We start from the raw sequence: 5,157 nt of genomic DNA on the forward strand, positions 1-5,157 counted from the left end.
TATTTACTAATTTGCCTCACTTTATTTGCATCCCTGCAGTAAATAATTCTTATCGATAATAGTTAAAATGTATATTACATTTTAGTGCTTCACGACTGAATGATCATCTGCCTTACGTTATCTCGCAGCTGAAGAGGATGCTACACTGAAAACTACCTTGCGTTATAAAGGGTAAGTGAAACATATCTTAAAAATATCTTTCATACATTTCATTGTGTACATTAAAGAATGTAAGTTTGCCTTTTTCCTGTAATCAATACTTAATAAAGGATTTATTTTTATTTATTTATATACAATTTCATACGTGGTTCGTGATAGTAAACTCGATAGGACATAGTGGCACTATGAACATCCGAATCACTCATCATTCGAACATTCAAATATTTATTCGAATATTAGTATATTCCAAGTAATGTTAACGACGTTAATATGCTTGCCTTTATAGTTAATAATGTCAATTCTTACTTAAAACATACTTCCTTAACAGGACATTGAAGAAAAGGTAGTTGCCAACGGCCATACCATGCTGAATATACCGGTTCTCGTCCGATCACCGAAGTCAAGCAGCATCGGGCCTGGTCAGTACTTGGATGGGTGACCGCCTGGGAACACCAGGTGCTGTTGGCATCTCTTTTTCAAATTTCATTATCCTTCAAGTACGAAAATACTAGAAACATTAATTTTATAGTACTTTCAAGAGATAATTTATCAACATTATTTCATAGCGATTAATCGATATTCTAAGCGTTATACCCACTATTTCTTACACTAACAGCCTGTTTATTTGCACGGCACATTAAAATAACCTGATTTCCGATCCGTGTGCACCTACTACTATACTTAACACGGAATGTATTACCACTTTTTAAAAGTAAATTATTATGACTAAGTGTAGATCTCCGGCGAGTAAATGCCTTTCGTATACAAGCACGACACATCTCCGCTATGTGCTTTACTTTTTTACTAACAGCATATAGAAATTGGATTTCAAGGTGTTTCTACATAACAGAATGAAGCAAATTTCGTGATTTAACTCTTTCGAATAATGTGTTGGTCCTGACAAGGACCGTTTGAAATGAAAAATCTTGAAGAAGATTTTTACTTAGAGCTTGTGTACTTGGTAACAGCCTTCGTACCCTCACTTACAGCGTGCTTGGCAAGTTCACCAGGCAAAAGAAGGCGCACAGCTGTTTGGATTTCCCGGCTGGTGATAGTTGACCGCTTATTGTAATGGGCCAAACGAGAAGCTTCAGCAGCAATACGCTCGAAGATGTCATTAACAAAGCTGTTCATGATACTCATAGCTTTGCTAGATATGCCAGTGTCAGGATGCACTTGCTTCAAAACTTTGTAGATGTAAATGGCATAGCTCTCCTTCCTCCTCCTCTTCTTCTTCTTATCTCCCTTGGAGATATTCTTTTGGGCTTTACCAGCCTTCTTTGCAGCCTTTCCGCTAGTTTTTGGTGGCATGATGACTCACTCGTTCAGCAAAATTAGATGTGTCCGCCAAGTGCCAAGTGCCAAGTGTATCGTGACAATTTTAAATTGTGAGTTCCGAGTCTGAAGACTCTTGCCTCTTATATGATGTGTTCATGACTGATTTTTTACGGAGTGTGATTTTTCCCGGACGCAACTGTCGCTGTCCTTTGAATATTTTTTTTTTTTTTTTTTTTTTTTTTTTTTTTTTTTTTTTTTTTACTGTTGACGTGGCATTTTGTAGGTATGGCGAGGTGGTTGAAGATGTCCTACTTCGTTGAGAATAGTGTGTTGAGATGCTCCGAGGCGCTGCCAGAAAATGCGAGAATGCTCTCTCATGATGTCTTGAATGTATGGAATATCCAGATCTTCGTGCAGTTGGCATATTTTTGTATCACGGGAATGACCTGTGATGATGCGTGCGGCTTCATTTTGTACTCGTTGGAGAAGAAGTTGATGGGATGGTGCTGCATGTTCCCATGCTGGGTGTGCGTAGAGGAGCTGCGAGCGGATGATCATATTATAAATTCTGATGCGTAAGGTATGTGAGAAGAAGCGAGATCGGAGGAGACTTTGAATGCGGTGCAGTGTGTTTTTCCCTTTTGCTGCTTGACGCTGGAGGTGAGTCTTGAATGTGAGTTTCTTGTCTAGATAAACGCCGAGATATTTAACGCCTTCTTGTGGTTGAAGCTGGTGTCCATCCAAGAAAATCTGAGGATGAGTGATGCGATGTTTCCTGGTGAATTGGACGAGGACCGTTTTCTGTGCATTAGTTGCAATACGCCATTTGGTTAACCAGGATTCCAGGGCATTTATGTGTCTTTGAAGTGCAGTGGCAGCATAACGAAGATTTGTATCTTGTGAGAAGAGAGCAGTGTCATCAGCGAAGGTGGCGAGTTTTGTACGGGGCATGGTTGGCATATCAGCAGTATAGATGTTATAGAGAATAGGAGATAGGCAGGAGCCTTGGGGAACACCTGCTGCAATTTGACGGAGTGGAGTAGTGACTCTGTTGACTTTAACCCTGAAGGAGCGATTTTGAAGATATGAAGCGATGATGGAGATTATTGCTTGTGGAAACAGGTAGCGATGTAACTTGTAAATAAGCCCATTGTGCCAGACCCGATCAAAGGCCTTGGCTACGTCGATGAAGACTCCGAGAGTGTGAGCTTTTGCATTGAAGCCGTAGGTGATGTGTTCCACAAGGCGGGTAAGTTGAGAGACTGCACAGAAGTCTGACCGGAAAGCGAATTGATGTTCTGGAAGAATATTGTTTGCAGTTATGTGCTGTATCATCTTTCGTTGGAGAATTCGTTCCAGGACTTTGCTGATATGGTTGAGTAGGCTGATCGGCCGATAGTTCTGTGGAAATTTTTTGTCCTTCCCAGGTTTGGGGAGTAAGATGACGCACGCTTCCTTCCATGGCTGTGGGAAGTGGCCGAGACGTAACATGGCATGATAGATATTGCAGATAGAGACAGCAAGTTTTCTGGGTGCGTATTTGAGAGCTTGAGGAGGAATCTTATCTGGGCCGGATGCTTTTCTGGGATGTAAATGTTGAAGAATTTTTCCGACTTCTCTTGGTGAGGTGAGCAGTGCAGGTGAGAGAGGTTCGTGTGGAGGATGATCTCGTTGATGTTGAAGAAAGCGGTGAACATTTTCAATATGTTGATCATCAAAGGGTTCAGGATTTGTTTGAAATTGATCCTCAAGCATGTCGGCAAAGACATCAGCTTTATCTTCATCAGTGTACACTAGTCCTTGGGGACCTTGGAGAGGTGGCCGGTAAGTTGTATTGGAGTTCTTCATAGTTCGCACAAGATTCCAGAATTCAAAGGATGGAGTAGTGAGTGATGCCAGTTTGTGATCCCATTGTTGAATTTTGATGCGAAGAATGCGTTTGCGGACTATCGTTGTGAGTTTGTTGAAAAGAGCCTTGAAAATAGGATGTCTGGTAATTTGCCAGAGTTTTCGAATCCATCGTTTTAGGTGAACTAACAATCTTGTACGTGACGCTTCGGCCGGAGACTGATGATGAAGACCTTCTTGTTTTGTGGTTGTCAGCTGGTAAGCGCTGTTGATTTGCGCCGTTAAATTTTCTACTGCCTTGTCAAGAGCTTGTGGAGTATCCATTTTTATACGGAGATTAAGAATATTAGTTAAGATTTTGCGGTAGGCATCCCAGTCAGTGGTCCAAGTGATGCAAGGGATAGAGCTGTCGGTTGCGTGATCATGTCTGAACTCGATGTACACTGGATTATGATCAGAATTTAAGGCGTTTATTGATTCAGGTAGGATGGTGAAATGAACGTCCTGATAGAGGATCATATCCAGCACATCCGGAGGACCTCCATTGTGTGGATAATGAGTAGGTTCTTCTGGAGCGAGTGGAATTAATTGAATACGGTGTAAGTCTGCTTCCAGAGCTTCGCCGACACGGTTATTTTTCTTTGCATTCCATAGTGCATGTTTGGCATTCAAGTCCCCTGCTATGATGATTTTGGAGTTCATTCTGCGAAGTAGGATGAGATCATCTGGATCTATGATCTTTCTAGGTTTATTGTAGGCAGAGATAAGATGAATAGTGGCTTGAGGTGCGTGGAGAGCAATTCCCATGGCTTCTATTGATTTGAGTGGTGGTAGAGTTAGTAGTGTATACGGAAGACATTTCTTGATGATCACAGCAAGACCTCCTCCTGGTGTGGGCCGATCTTGACGTAAAACATTGTAATTCTGGAGTTTGAAGTTTTTGGAAGGTTTTAGTTTGGTTTCCTGGATGAGTGCGATGTCAGCATCTCGTTCGTGAAGTAAGTAGGATAGATCAGTTTGTTGGGTTATAATTCCATTGGCGTTCCAATAAAGTAAATGTATATGACGGTTGATTTTAGGTTTAGTCGCTGCCATCATCAAAAATATCAGCAACCAATTCTATAAGTATTTGAAATTTTGATAAAGCATCCTTGGCAGTTTTAAGTTTCTGAAGCCCTTTCTTCGCTTTTTGGATCATTGCAGCGAGATTCAGTCCTTTGAATAATTGAATAAGTTCTTTAATGCTGCTAAAGACATCATTGGGAGCAGGGTCTTCATTTGTATCTGAGGTGGTTGATCTTTGCAGTCTTTGTGCATAGGTATTAGTCCGTTTGGGCTTCGTTGTGGATGTATTCTCGGTGGAATTGTCAGACGAGGACGGTGTTTCCTTGGAGTTGCTAGATGTTTTATTGTTTTTATTGGATTGTCTGCGAGCTTTTTCTTGCTGAAATATAATACAGCCTCTGAAGTTTGCCGGGTGATCTCCTTGGCAGTTACAGCATCGAGCAGGTTCTTCTCGTGTCTTTTTGGGACACGTTTTTGTGAGATGTTGAGCAGCACATTTGAGACATCGAGGTGCGGCATTACATGATTCTTGGCTGTGACCTAGCCGTTGGCAGCGGAAACATTGTAGGAATTCCTGTGGTTTGTAAGGTTCTACTGTGACACGGTAACTTAGTAAATATTTCAAATCGTAGATGGTTTGAGATGTTGGTGTTTTGTCCAGTAGTACTAGGAATAATGGAAGATAAATTCGGTCATCAGAATTTTTGCTCTTGCCTTTTAGTTGTTTCACATCTATAGCAGGGTATTTACAAGCTTTTAAATCATCTAGAATATCTTGTACCGGAGTGTCCACTGGTAGTTTTCTAA

General features: G+C 41.1%; 1 non-coding gene across 1 annotated transcript; it reads left to right on the top strand.

Annotated features, from left to right (window-relative positions):
• Positions 1 to 508: 508 nt before the first annotated feature.
• Positions 509 to 627, top strand: LOC145678091 (5S ribosomal RNA). The gene has a single exon (XR_014130214.1). It is a non-coding gene; the product is annotated as a 5S ribosomal RNA (ribosomal RNA).
• The last annotated feature ends 4,530 nt before the right edge of the window (positions 628 to 5,157 follow it).

The sequence above is a fragment of the Thermobia domestica genome, unplaced genomic scaffold (assembly GCF_964235325.1).
Source record: "Thermobia domestica unplaced genomic scaffold, izTheDome1.hap1.1 HAP1_SCAFFOLD_1856, whole genome shotgun sequence".
Taxonomy (NCBI): domain Eukaryota; kingdom Metazoa; phylum Arthropoda; class Insecta; order Zygentoma; family Lepismatidae; genus Thermobia; species Thermobia domestica.